The 15,885-nt window shown below is 35.3% G+C and overlaps 1 pseudogene; it reads right to left on the bottom strand.

Annotated features, from left to right (window-relative positions):
- Positions 1-13,216: 13,216 nt before the first annotated feature.
- Positions 13,217-15,459, bottom strand: LOC107869585 (annotated as a pseudogene).
- Positions 15,460-15,885: the final 426 nt, after the last annotated feature.

The following is a 15,885-nucleotide window of genomic DNA, read 5'->3' as shown; positions in this document are numbered from 1 at the left end:
GCATTGATTTAAAAATTTGCCAATGTCATGTCATGTCAAGGGTTAGACGAACAAGGCAAAGGAAATAATGATGAACAGATAAGGTGATGAGGAGCAGTTGTAGTAGATATAGAGGAATATGAAAATCAAAAGAAGCCCAACCTGGAGGAGCTCTGATTTTGTCTGAGATGGATGGTACAGAGTGGACCAAACCAATCATTTCTAATGCGGTAAAGAGATATTATATTTGAAGGACGTTCTAGTTTTCATGTTTGTTTAGTTAATTTACTTGTAAGTGCGTTCGTAGTAATGTTGTTTTCTAGTATGTAACTGCCTAGAATCTTTTTTCTTTATGTACGAACTACATTTGACCTAAATTCCCAAGAAAGGGATACGTAGGCGGCCTATGTCGACTTCGGTAAATCCCTTAGGACAATTTATCCTTTCTCTTTATGTACGAACTACGTTTGATCGAAATTTCCAAGAAAGGGATACGTAGGCGGCCTATGTCGGCTTTGGTCAACCCCTTAGGAAAATTTATCCTTTGCCTCTATGTACGAACTACGTGATGACCTGAATTCTCAAGAATGAGATACGTAGATGGCCTATGTTGGCTTCGGTCAACCCATTAGATTTTTCTATATATCCCTAGCGTAGTTCTGAACTACGTTTGACCTGATTTCTGCTTCAACGGGATATGTAGGCGCCCTAACGGCTCGGTCATATAACCCATGAAAATAGAAACTGGGGCAGAATTTTCGAGAAGGAATCTCAAAAATTCACAAGAGAAGATCAACGTCCAACAAAGAGAATGAAGATCAGCAAACACTTCAGATCCACTCGAGTTGGTATCATCTCAAACAACTCTAAACTGGGGTAGAAATTTTAAGGGAAGACCTCAAAATTTCCACCAGATGCTGGAACATATTTCAAATTCCTTAGCACCAGAGGTTAAGGTCAAGCTTTTAAAGTAGTCAGCTGCGACAAAGTCTAGGCAAGCTCAATTTCTTGTTATGATAGAACTACTTGAAGAAACCCTCCAACAATGATCATGAGCTTTGGAAATCATCCGTCGAATATAGTCAAAATCATGAGGAAGACATTCGTTGAGCTAGTACATGACAAGACTGGCAGATATTTTCTAAAGTTTTATAGAAGCTTTCAAAGTTATTTTCTAAAAATTAAGACTATTTTCAAAAAATCTTACAACTCACTTATTTAGTACTTGCCTAGACATCACTTGGGATGGAGTGTCAGGATGGAAGTCCTGATATGGCGGAATGCCCAAGAGATGGAAAACAGCAAATCAAGGATCGAAGAAGGTCAACACGGAGTAATGTCATTCAAACTAATAATTTTTCTGTGGATGCAGAGATCAATACACAAAAGTGAGCAGAGCATTAATACCCAAGAACGGTATTTTAGGGTTGCCCTAAAAATAGGTTTAATACCCATTTATTAAGGACCTTTTGATTTATCCATCTCATTTATTGAGATCATGGACGACAAACAAAAGAGCCTTGTCTTCTTCACAAACATTGTATTTAGAAGTTTCCTAAAAATAGTCACTAGTAAAAGTGACTTTGTGTCTACTAATCGTCTACCTTGAGTACAAGTACATGTAGAAAGTAAGACGCTGATAAATGAAGTCAGGTAAAATTATTTTAAAATTTGCCAAGAGGGCCATTGCATATCATTGTCGAAAGGGCCATTACATATCATTGTCGAAAGGGCCATTGCATATCATTGTCGCAAGGGCCATTGCATATTATTGTCGAAAGGGCCATCGCATACCATTGCCACAAAGGCCATTACATATCATTTCCGCAATGGCCATTGCATATCATTGCCACAAAGGCCATTACATATCATTTTCGCAAGGGCCATTGCATATCATTGCCACAAGGGTCATTACATATCATTGCCGAAAGGGCTATTGCATATCATTGCCGCAAGGGCCATTGCATATCATTGCCGCAAGGGCCATTACATATCATTGTGACAAAGGCCATTACATGTCATTGCCGCAAGGGACATCACATATCATTGCCGCAAAGGCCATTGCATATCATTGCCAAGAGGGTCATCTCATACCATCACCCAAGAAGGCTATTCATATATCTATTGAAATGTGAGACACAACGCTGGCATCGAGGATATCATCAACATTCAATATAACTATTGACATGCAAGACATAACGCTGACATCGAGGATATCATCAATATTCAATATATCTGTTGACACGTGAGACAAAACGCTGGCATCGAGGATATCATCATCATTCAATATTTATTGATGCACTAACACAACTCTGGCATCGAGGATATCATCAGCATTCAATATATCTGTTGACACACAAGACACAACACTGGCGTCGATGATATCATCATTATTCAATATCTGTTGACGCGCTACTCACAATGCTGGCATCGAGGATATCATCAACATTCATATATTTGTTGACACGTAAGATACAACGCTGGCGTCGAGGATATTATCATCATTTTATATCTGGTGACACGCAAGACATAAACACTGGCATCAAGGATATCTTATTATTTTATGAATCAGCATCTGAATGCATCGAGAGCACACGATTTGAAGGGACGCCTTTAAGTCGCTATCTAAGAATGAATGATATATCAGATTTCCTAGAAATTGACAATTTGAGGTTCAACTATAAGTCATATTATTTGAAATAGGATAGTATGCAAGATCACCTATGAGTTGATAATCGGTAGGTCATCCGTAAGCCACAACAACATCATAACCGGATAGTGTGCAAGATTGCCCAAAAATCGATAGTTTGGAGGTCATCCATAAGTCGCAACTGAATCCTTACCGGAGAATATGCGAGATTATCAAATTGATACGTCCAAGGGTTCTCTATAAGCCACGTCATATCCAAGATCGATTATGTGCAGGATAACCTAAGGACTAACAATTTGAGAGATTTTTATAAGTCATATTGTATCGAAGGTCGAATAATGTGCAGGAACACCTGAAAGCTAGCGATTGGAAGGATATTTGTAAGCCATCTCTTATCCAAGGTCGGACAATGTGCAGGATTACCTAAAAGCTAGCAATTCAAAGGATATCTGTAAGTCGCCTCGTATCTAATATCAAATAATGCACAAGATTATCCAAAGAATGACAATTTAAGAAAAATTTATAAATCAATCATCGGCTATAACCGGAGAGTTTATCATTCCACATATGATAAGTGATATAGGTAACCAAAAGGGTTGCCATACTAGCACAATATTACACGGTTGTACGGACTGTTCTGCATAAAGTATCGCCGGTGTCCAAAAAGGCCACCCTACTTTGAAGACATATTCAACCGATAAATGTCATAATTTTTCAATAACCAAGAGGGTTGTTGTGTTTGGAATTACCGGTTATTTTATTCCAAACAGGTACATGAAGAGATGACTCCGCTTTTCAGGCCACAACTCACGTGGAGATATGGTAAAAGACTACATACCTCTTTCGTGAATTATGTTTAGCACTAACACTTTTTTCTTGAAGCATTAGCGAGAGCATCCGAGAGGATAAAAATATCAAATCAAAACCACAGGTGTGGATGACTTCAAATAGGATGCAGCACAACGTGGAACTCTTTCTTAGCAGCAAAATGGGACATGGTCTAAAGAGGGACGTCAAACTCTTTGAACGCGAGCTAAAGGATGATCACCACCACCATCCTACCACACCTCTGTTAGAAGGCATGTGGTTATTTCAAGATATTCTGATTTCAGCTTCACCTTCAGGATATTTCTAAACTCATGCCGAGGGTAACCCTTTCTTTTTTTCAAATTCGGGTGGCAACACACTTAGAGTTTTGGAAATCATGTCCAGGTAAGTTCTTGACTATGGATTTGAAGGATCCCACATTCATGGTTAAGATGTTACAAGCCTCTTTTCCGCAACTCGATCAACTTGTCACTCATCTCGAGCCAAAGATCGTCTGAACTAGAAGACTATCTTTTCTACAGATCGAATCGAACTACAAGCAGCCTAAAAACTCGACTGCATTCCAACCTCCCCCAAATCCCTCTATTCCCTAGCTTCTTGATTTAACCAAAAACTCTAAAACCGTGATAGTTGGTGAATTTTCTTAAAAATCGTGCTTAAAATCAAGCTTTATGAACTACAAGTGGCCTGAATTCTCATAAAACCTGAGATATGTAGGAAACCTGATACCGAGGTTCGGCCATAACTCCATGAAACTTGTGGAGAAAACCAACCTCCTTTAGATACAAATTTGTGATCGGACAAAAATTAGGAACGTCAACCCTTTGCCCAAGATTACTTCCATCCATCCTACCCAATGGGAGGGGGCAGTTGTTGACACCTAATTTTTACCCTCCACAACTACGTTTAATCTCAAGTTTCTTTGATTTTCAAATAAAATCACAACAATTATTTTTTTCCAAATAAATGCATTTTAAAATAGGTATTTGGGCTAAATTTGTCACTTAAGTGATAATTGTATATTTTCGTATTTGCATATACGAGATTGTATAAATGATGTTATTTAAATGAACATTTTCATCAAAATTGAACTTTAAATTAAGGATTATTTGGAAAATAAATTTAAATAATTAAATCTTGATTTAAATACAATTTATTCTTACAAATAATCTATTTGGAGAAATACTTGTTTGGTTTTATTAAATCAAGAAGCTCGGGATCGAACAAAGGATTAATTCGTATCTAATTTCAATTGAATTTAGTCAATCTATTTAAATTTGGTCCTTAATTTAAATTAATTCGGCCATAATTTCAATGCAATTGGTCGATTGAGTTTAATTAGGCTAAATTTTAAATGAAATTGCCTAAAGTTTCTTTCTTTTGGCTATTTAATAAATAGCCAAAATAGCCTAACCTATCCATATCATAATTTAATTGAGGGTTAGTTTAAATTAATCCCCAATTTCCCAAGCCCAACACAACAACCCAACAATAATCAACCTAACCAGCCCAATTTAACACAACAACAATTTCAACCCACCAGCAACCCATTTTCTTTTGTATTATCATTTTATTTCAGCCCAACAACAACCTTTCAACCCGGCCCATCCATATATCTCCTTTCATTCAGCCAAAATAACAGTATCAGCTTCTGATTTTTGATATGAAAATCAGCGTACAACCTTCGACCACAAACAACAACAACTCTCCACCCAAATCCAAGGACCTGATAACACCCCCAAAAACTTGCCAACGATCCGAACAACCCGACCCGATCATTCTCACACTCGTCTCACGCGATATTACAACGAAGAAGAACCGTGAAGCTTCTAGAAAACAACTTAGGTGTCACCTCCAATGTCTCAAATCCGTGAATCTCGGGATGAAGGTACAAATTTGGTACATATTTAGGCAATTTTTATTAGTTTGGGGGAGACTATTCCATTTCCCCCATTTTCTATTGGCCTTTCTTGGAAATCGGTTGAAGTTAATCTAAAATGGGGGTCCTTGTTGATGAAACCCCAATCCAAAGGGGAAATTTGAATTTCAAATTCCAAAATATCCTATATGTGGAATCCTTAAAAACCTTTAATTCGGTCTTCTATATAAGGACCCATTGCTTCACTATTTTGGGGAAAGGAAGAGGAGAGGGGGGGATTTTTTCTAAGCTAGCGAGGTTTGAATTTTAGGGAGAAATTTTTCTTTAGGGTCCAAAAAGAGAAGTTGGAAAATTAGGGTTGAGAAAGAAAAGAAGAAGAGAAAAACTTATGAGCGAAGATTCAATCTTTTTTAGTGGAAATTTTGTTTCTGAATGTTGGTTTGCCTAATCAAAATTTATTTGGGGGCTTTGAAGCCAAAGTTGTAAATTTAATACAGGTGGGGCAAGGCTCAAGCCAAAGGCTCAGAAAACTAGACTAGGACAGGTTTTTTTGGTTTGGGCCAATGGCCTAAATCCTTTACTTCCTCCCCTTCCCCCTATTCATTATATTTTTTTTATGTGCTTTGCGGACCTAGTTAAATCCTTAGTTTAGTCGCTAAAAAACTAGTTTTGCATAAACACCAAAATATTTCCAAAATCGCTTTCTTTCAAAAAAATAAATCAATCACTTTTCGAGGAAAATTAATCTTTTCAAAATTAATCAAAAGACGATTTTCAAATAGTCTAGATAACCGCAAGTTAGCGGACGTTTTAGGTGCCTAACACCTTCCTAAAACGTTAATAAGAACCTGAGAATCTTCAAAACTTAAATGATTTTCCTGTTTTGAATCATTTTAAGTAACTCTCTAAAGGTTTCTGAATTCCTTTTTTTCAAAATTAAGTGGCGACTCTCAAAAGTCAAATTTCTCCGCAAAACAAACACTTAGAAAAATTTCAGGCTCTAAGTTATCTGTGCATGCAACTATGAGTGATATTAAGTTGAAAATGCTACGGGGTGTCACACCGGTGGATCTCTAGCGATGGCAGCTATGATGGTTTAACAGAGAAGATTGAGGTGGTTGGAGCCTCGGTGGCTGGATGAGCCAATATAGGCAATATCGACGTTGGTTTATTGGCCGATGGTCGACGTGGACCAACAGAGAGGGGAGTGAGGCGGCAAATTTGGATTTACCTACGGTGAAAGATGCAGTTGTTGGTGGTTTGGGATTGGCAAAGAATTGGTGTGGTCGCCGATGGTAGTTGGAGTTATGTCGGGAGATAAAAGTAGAGCAACGAGGGAGTGCACTGGCAGCGGGGATTGTCGGTCGGCGGTGGTGAGGTATCGAGAGACATAAAGAGAGAAAGAAGAGATTTGTATATTTATACGCTACTATGTATATGTGTGTGGTATTATTTTATTTTAAGTATTTGGGGAGAAAATGGAGAAAAACAAAGAGTAAAATGTGTAGGTGAGTACTTTTTGTATTTTTAGGAGAGTAAGTGGGGAAAGAAGAATTATATGTATGTGTGTGTAAAAAATATGTATGTATTTAAGAAAGGAAAAAAATATGTGTGGGTGTATGAAAATGTGTGTGTGTGTGTGTATTTTGTTTTTTTTTTTTTTGAGAAAAGAATGGGACAAAGAGAAAAAAAATGTATGTGTTTGTAGAAAAAGAATAAAAAATGTGTATTGTGTGTTTTGTTTTAATAGAGAAGAAAATATATGTGTGGGAGGTTAAAATGTGTGTGTCATTTGTCTTCCACCCTCTACTATTTATAATGAAAAGTGGCATCTGTTATTATTTTTTAATGGATAAAGGGGTGTCCATACTTTTTCTTAATAGCACACCCTTTAGTCCTTAGGATATTGACTAAAAAAATTTCATCCTTTTGACCAACGAATAAAGTTTTTATCCAAAGGGTAGTGTCATTGAATTGTCATTATCAGATGTGACAAGACATTATGTGTAGTCGTTGTCAGATATGACAAGACATCATTGTATAGTCATTGTCGAATATGACAAGATATATTGTGTGGTCTTTGTCGGATGCAACAAGACATCAAATTATTATATTGTATAAAATTAATTGATCCGACTTAGCGTTTGTGGATTATAAGAATATATAAAATATAGAAATCGATATGTAATTAAAAAATATAAAGAAAATTGAAAATGTAATTAACTTTAAGATATTGTAAAAAGAAATGTAATGTCATGTTATGAACATGTGCAGATGATTGTGAAAAAATATTAAAGACGATATTAAATTGATAAAAATTCTAATGTACAGATAATTATCAATAAATTATGAAAAAAAATATGACAATAAATTAATAAAATCCTACAGTGAGTATGATTATCAATAATTTGTCAATAATAAAAAAATATGTGAAAATATGTTTTGTGTCCTTTAACGATCAGAAAGTCTAAAGACGTTAATTTTAAGCACGGAGAGCAAAAATTGGGTGTCAACACTAAGTTGGTTGCCTTTTTGTGAAAGCAAAATGAATGTTGAAAGTCACACAAATAATGGAATGGCAAATGTACCACCAACAACTATTGCTACAATAAGCCATACAAGTGTTGCGCCCGCAGTGGCACCTACGGAGAAATTCAAAAAGTTTTCGAGTGTAGATTTTAAATGTTGACTACAAAATATGTTCTTTTATTTGATGACTCTAAGTCATCAAAGGTTCATCTCTGAAAATGCTCTAGAATTTCCCAAAGAGACACCGGACAGGGAGTAATTTATTATAATAGAGGCATGAAAACACTCAGACTTCTTATGCAAGAATTATATACTAAGTGGCCTTCAAGACGACCTATACAATGTGTACAGTGGTATAAAGACCTCAAAAGAGTTGTGGGATTCTTTGGAATGAAAATATAAAACTAAGGATTCTGGAACTAAAAAGTTCGTTGTTGCAAAATTTCTTGACTTCAAGATGGTTGATAGTAAGACTTTCGGCTCTCAGCTGCAAGAATTGCAAGTAATCATCCATGATTTCCCGACAGAAGGTATAAATATAGCAAATACCTTATTTTGACATGTTAAATATGTTCTTAACAATCGCATGACCTTTGATGTAGGTTCGATTGTGAGTGAGATTTTCCATGTAGCGACTATAATAGAAAAATTGTCAGCTTTGTGGAAGGATTTTAAAAACTACTTGAAGCATAAACGGAAGGAGATGTCAGTCTAAGACCTTATTGTGAGGTTACGCATTGAGGAAGATAACAAAGCAATCGAGAATAGGTCAAAGGAAATTCCGCAATCACTAAAGCTAACATTATGGAGGATGACCCTAATAACTCAAAGAAACGAAACAAAGCATATAGACAACAAAGAAATCCTCCGAAGAAGAAATTCATAGGAAATTGCTTTAATTGTGGCAAGGCTAGCCATAAGTCCGTAGATTGCCAGGCCCCTAAGAAAGGCAATAATAAAGATCAAGCCAACTTGGCTAAATCCAAAAATAAAGTGAATGATCTATATGTCATGCTTTCAGAATACAACTTGGTGGCTAATCCTAGAGAATGGTGGATTGATTTCGGTGTCACCAACCATGTTTGTGCCAATAAGGAGTGGTTTCCTTCATATGCTTTGACTCAAGATGAGGAGAAAATTTATATGGCTAACTCGGCAACAGCAAAGGTTGAAGAAATGGAAAAAATTTGCTTAAAGATGACATCAGGCGAAGTGTTGACACTCAACAACGTCCTTCATGTAACGTAGTTAAGAAAGAACTTGATTTCTATATCACTTCTGATCAAAAATGAATTCAAATGTGTATTTGTTTCTGATAAGATTGTAACAAAGAAAAAGTATATGTAGAAAAAGGTTATCCCGAGGGAATGTTTAAGATCAATGAAATGACTGTTGAGATCAATAAAAGTACTAATTCCTCTTACTTACTTAAGTCTAATGAATTATGGCATGGACGGTTAGGACATGTCAATTACAAAACTTTGCAAAAACTGATTAACTTAGAAGTTTTGCTAAATTTTAAGTGCAACAAACCAAAATGTCAAATGTGTGTGGAATCAAAGTATGCTAAGCATCCGTATAAGTCTGTTGAAAGGAATTTCAATCCCTCAGACTTAATCCACACAAATATTTAAGATATGAAGTTAACACTATCTCGTGGTGAAAAAAAAAATTTATAACTTTTATTGACAATTGCACTAAGTACTATTATGTTTATTTGCTAAATAGTAAAGATGAAGCAATAGACGAGTTTAGACAATACAAAACAGAAGTTGAAAATGAGTTAGAGAAAAAGATCAAAACGATAAGAAGTGATAGGGGTGGAGAATATGAATCTCCTTTTGCTGAGATATGTGTAGAAAATTAAATTATCCATCAAACTAGCTACTGCCCCGTGTTCACTTCAATCAAATGGATTGTAGAAAGGAAGAACCAAATATTAAAGAAAATGATGAATGCCTTACTCATAAGTTTTGGTTTACTGCAAAACTTGTTGGGGGAAGCTATCCTTACAGTTAATCGAATACTCAATAAAGTGCCCCATAGTAAGATACTTTCAATTCCATATGAAAAATTGGAAGGAAAGAAAATCAACTTGAAATATTTCGAAGTGTGGGGGTATCTAGTGAAAGTCCAAGTCCCTATGCCTAAAAGGGTAAAAATAGGACCTAAGACTGTGGACTGGGTGTTCATTGGATATGCTAAAAGCAGTAAAGTGTGTCTATTTTTAGTTCATAAATTTAAACATCTGGATATTAATGAAAATATGATAATTGAATCAGATAATGTTGACTTCTTTGAACACATTTATCCGTATAAAACTGAACATAAGTAGTTTTGTGGAGGGTCTAAACGTCCTCGAGTGAACCGAACAAGAATGTACTTAATGATGAGAATTTAAGTCGAACACGTCAAATAACATCAATGTTTCTTGGATTAAATTTTGTGGCATTCCTTCTTAAAAATGTGCCTCAAAAGTTTAAAGAAGTGATGTCATCTTCGGATACTCCTTTTTTTAAAAGAGGCAGTAAATAGTGAGATTGATTCAATCTTGAGAAACCACACTTGGGAGTTGGTTGATCTTCCTCCAGAAAATAAACCTCGAGGTTTTAAATAGATCTTCAAAATAAAAATAAAAGTTAATGGTACTATTGATAAATACAAGGCAAGAATTATAGTGAAAGGCTTTAACAAAAAAAAGGCCTTCATTATTTTGATACAAAGGCTTTTAACCAAAAAAAAAAAAGGCCTTCATTATTTTGATACATACTTGCCTATAACAAGGATAACATCCATTCAGATGTTAGTTGCCTTAGCGCCTATATATGGTCTTGAAATCCATCAAATGAAGGTGAAAATAGCATTCCTACATGGAGAATTGGAGGAAGAAATTTACATAGAATAATTTTAGGGTTTTGTGGTTTCTGGTTTTGAAAAAAAAGTAAGTCACTTTGTGGACTAAAAAAAGCACCTACGTAGTGGCATGCAAAGTTTGACCAAACCACAGTGGCAAATGATTTCAAATAAATGAATGTGATAAATGTGTTTGCATTAAAGACACTCCAAATCACAAGGTCATTGTTAGTTTGTATGTGGATGATATGTTGATCATCAGTAGAGATATTTCTGATAGAAATACTACAAAACGAATGCTTGAGAGAAAATTTGATATGAAAGACATAGGAGTTGCGGATGTGATCTTGGGGATAAGAATCCATAAAACTTCACGAGGACCGGCGTTGTCACAGTCTCATTATATTGAAAAGGTACTTGACAAATTCAAGTATTTGAATTTTAGTATTGCCAAGACTCCATTAGACGTGAGCTTTGCATTTCAAAAAAATGAAGGTGAAAGTGACTCACAATTGAACTACGCAAGAGTATTGGGAAGTTTGATGTATATCATAAATTGTACGTAACCAGATATATCATGTGCTATTAGTAAATTGAGTCGGTACACGAGTAATCTCAATCAAACTCATTGGATGGCAATGAAAAGAATTTTAGGGTATCTAACATATACTCAAGATTATGCTTTGCATTATAATAAATATCCAACAATAATTGAAAAATATAGTGATGCAAATTGGATCACTGAATTGAATGAAGTAAAATCCATGAGTGGATATTTATTTATTTTAAGTGGAGGAGCAGTCTCTTGAAATCATCCAAACAGACATGTATTACCCTCTCTATAATGGAATCTGAATTTATCGTATTAGATAAAGCAGGTGAAGAAGCTGAATGGCTCTGGAATTTCTTAAAAGATATTCCTTATTGGCCCAAACCTTTGGCACCAATATGTATATACTGTGATAGTCAAGCAGTGATAGGTAGGGCAGGGACCATAATGTACAACGATATATCTCATCATATAAGACGGAGTCATAATACCATTAGAAACTACTCTTTAGTGAAATTATCACTGTTGACTATGTGAAAGGCAAGGGATAATGTGTCACATCCACTTACAAAAGACCTATCTATAGAGGGAGTTGATAGATCATCGAAATGGTTTTACGGCCTAGGACAAGTAAGCATGGCGGTAACTCTACCTAGCTGATTGGAGATCCCAAGAGCTAGGTTCAAGGAGACCAAACAAAGTTGTGATTGACGTTCAACATTATCAATATGCTCAACACATTCTCAGGATAAAGACAATGTTTGGAGAACAAGGACAACACTTATGGTTTAAAGCGTTTTAATGGTTTATAAGTTTGACAGGTTTGATCAAATAGTTTGATCTATAGGACTAAATATTTAGAAATCACCTATGTGAGAATGAAGTGGAAGTCGCTCCAAAGAGAATGTTAGTAAAGGTCTATTCTCTATGCTCTCATAAAATCAGGATGCATTCATAGTTAAAACGAATAAAACTGTGAGAATCATAAATGGTAAAAGGCTGGTTGTGTGACTTGTGTTGTCTAGGTGTACATTAAAGTTCGACGGTTCAAAGATATCAAATCTATCTATTGAACGAGTACATTCGATGCATGTTCACTACGAAAAGTTCAAAGAAAAACCTGCTTATCCAGATGCAATTAGTCTTTACTTGTTGATCACACACCTGTCCGCAAATATTTTTGTTAAAATAGTCATTCTCCATTTATGTAGGAATTATTGAGTTTTTAAGAGGTGTGAATGAAAAATGAATAGGTGATTTTTCGAAAAAGACACCAAGAGAAAGGATGCAATTTAAATAGGAATCTTTTCGGATTGAATGATTATGACCTTTTCAATGGGTTCTGACTTTTTCGAAGAGTTGCACCTTTATGAAGGAGTGCATCTTTCTGAACCATTGCTTCTCTTCATGAAGCAAAACCTTGATGGCTATAAATACCTGAATTTTTTCTAAGGTAAAGACAATTTTTGAGTTGAAAAAAACAATCTTCTTTCGATACTTGAGGAGAATAAATTTCTTAAGGACACACTGTACATTTGGTGGACTTGATTCTATAATTTTCTGCTTCATCTTATTTTTTAAAGTTGATAAACACTTCATTTTGATAGTTCATTTGATTATTTATTTGGACTTGTGTTTGAAGTTGTTGTAACTCCATTGTAGATCTTAAAAGTTATTCTTGAACTTAGTATTAAAGTTTGGATTGAAACATACCGATTTTTGAATCCGAAATAACAAATAAATCCCTTAATTATTGGAATCTCAAGAATTAAAATTAAAATCTTTATTTAGAGCAAACAAGTGGGGCCTCAGATTGATAGAGTAGTAATGGATGTTTAGTATTCAGTACGCACACTTTTCGGACAAAACACCTCTGACCCCACAAGGACAAAACAGGTACGTACTCTTATATTTTGCCCCAAAAAACAGGACAACATATGTAGAAATAATCACAAGGGCTATGCTATATTTCTGACCAAGTTCCTTGTTTCTCTTCACCAACAGAAAAAGGAAGAAGCAAATCATAATTAGCAGAATTCCTGATAGAACAATTGGCCCTAATTTCACCTTGTGTCTCTGTCAGCACATTCAACTGCCCCACCTTGATCATGGAATTCACAAATTCCTTAAGAAAAGTGATTCGTTGATAGCAAAACTCGTAACAATCCCTCGAGTCCTTCGATCCGTGTACAAATCTTGATCCGATGTGAATAGCCCTTGTCGATTCATGAGATCAACATAGTACTTGTTATCGAACTTGTTCGCTGATAGGATGTCTAGGACAGTCGTGTTCGTGGTGTTTTTAGTGGGACAAGTTATTTTAAGGTTGTTGGCAAAAGTTTTATCCATGGATGGATCTTGATTAGGGTAAAGTCTGTCAACGAAAGAAGTGCAATGACTAATACCAATAGTGTGACCACCAGAAAGTGCAACAACATCTGTGGGAGTGAAGTTTTTGGTGGCAAGTGAAGATAGAATTAAACTTGCGTTGAATGATGGTGGTGGAAGATTGGCTAGGGTTTCATTTCTTGTTGCAAAATTGAGTCCATCCCTTCTTCCTAATGGTAGAACATAGTCCGGGCCACCAGACTGCATTTAAGTATTTACACAATCAGGTCACTTATATGTATGATTGTCACTTATAAGTATCATATGTAAATATTCAGTAAAGAAATGACATGGTATTAATAATGTGACAGTTTATCTAAAACTTATTGACATGGTACATACACTTGAATGCCAACATTATAGAGAAATGAAACTTGTCAATAATTTGAGGCTTTTGTACTATAGCATATTGATTTATTGGCCATAAGGTTGACCCGAGATTCTCCATAAAAGAAAAAAAGTTTATCATAAGGAATATATATATTAAATTAATAAATGCATGACATAACGTATACTTACTAAGAAAACAAAGTCACAAGCAGCAATGGCAGTAATATCAGCACAAGAAACCACTCTACCGCAGTCGCGATGGACACGACGACGAAGGTCTTCGATGATCCTAAAAGCCTTTTGTCTTAAAGTCAAGTTGGGAGGTGCATCTTTCTCACTTTGGTCCACTTGCTGAACCATCTAATAGTACTGACCCATCACAACCCTGTATATAAAAAAAAAAAGTGGCATATATATATTGTTCTGAACAATTTTTTTTATTGAAATTAAATTCATCTATCAAGAAGTCAGGACGGTGGATAACATTACATTACGAATAATAGGGAGTTGTATCTTATAGTTAATAGTATGATTTTTCATCGACTTACTTAGGATCAGGTATGTTACTTCACTCCTCTCAAACTCACACATCTTTGTTCTAATTTGGCTTAATACATAAAACAAATGTGCAAATTTGGTTTCAATCGATAAGTAAAACCTCACGCAAATATGTCCATCTCTCTTGGGCATGGGGACGATAACTTTGATTATGTACATTTAGATACCTTAACTCATTTTTAATGTGTTAGGAACATCAACTTACAAAATGATTGTCTAGACATCTTGAAAACTTATGTGTCATGGCAGCATCGTGTGTCCAGAGGACACAGGGGGAACGACTCAGCTAAGACCAAGTTGAGTTTGAGTGCTTACTAGCTAGCTTAGACCAAGTTTAAGTGTCTGTTTTTGTATTAATCTTTCTAATTTGTGACATACTTTCCTTTCTTGTCAATTGCAAAGAGAATGACATGTTTCTAAAATTCAGCACAATAACTTTATACTTCTGATGTTACCTTAATCGGAAACTTTTAAGCCACACAAAGTAGAGTGTTCATTTTTTTTTCTTAAATTCTGTACCAATAAACAAAGAAAGTACTATTTTTACCATGACTGTTTAATCATTAAAATTATTAATAGACATGCTATTATCTTATATAAATAAATAGAGAATTAATTTCTCACCATCAATGCATAGAACTTAAAGACTCAGGTCAGTACCTGGACAAAGCAATCATGGAACTGAAGGCGAAGAAGGCCAGCAGCCTGGCCGATATCCTGCCAGAAAACATCCTGGAGACGCCTTCTGATGATGGATTCAACATTGGAACAAATAGATTCATAGAAATTCCATGAAAGACCTTTCACAATAGGTTGAGTACCTTGAGCTTCTGTTACTTGAAAATGGACTGAAAGAAAAACAGAAAGGATCAATACATGTGAAGATGCAAAACAAGTTAGGCTAGTTGAAGCCATATTATTAGTTGCTGGTCTTTTGAGGCTAATTGATGAAGGTTCACATTAACTAGGTTCTATATTTATAGCTTGAAGGAAGTAATAATGAACTAATAACTACAACACCAACGGATTGTTTGGTATGGTATGGTATGGTATGTATTATAGTAGTGTTTTGTTTTTATAAAGTTACCCAGTATAACTGGGTCATGTTGTATTTACGAGAGAAAACAGGAGGGGGACTAGAGCCTTACCTCCGCTACAACACAAAGGTGAACTAATCACCACAAAAGTCCGAAGAGAGTCCTATATATATGGGGATATAATTCTTCTGATAAGTTCATATATATATTGATATCAACTAACAAAAAAATTCGCCTTATCGAATTTTGTCCTAATACAAGGCATTTGACTTTTGTCCAGAAAGTATGCCCCTTTAGCAATTCT

This window comes from Capsicum annuum, chromosome 4 (genome assembly GCF_002878395.1).
Source record: "Capsicum annuum cultivar UCD-10X-F1 chromosome 4, UCD10Xv1.1, whole genome shotgun sequence".
In the NCBI taxonomy this organism is placed as follows: domain Eukaryota; kingdom Viridiplantae; phylum Streptophyta; class Magnoliopsida; order Solanales; family Solanaceae; genus Capsicum; species Capsicum annuum.
This window is presented reverse-complemented; position numbering and strand designations above follow the sequence as displayed.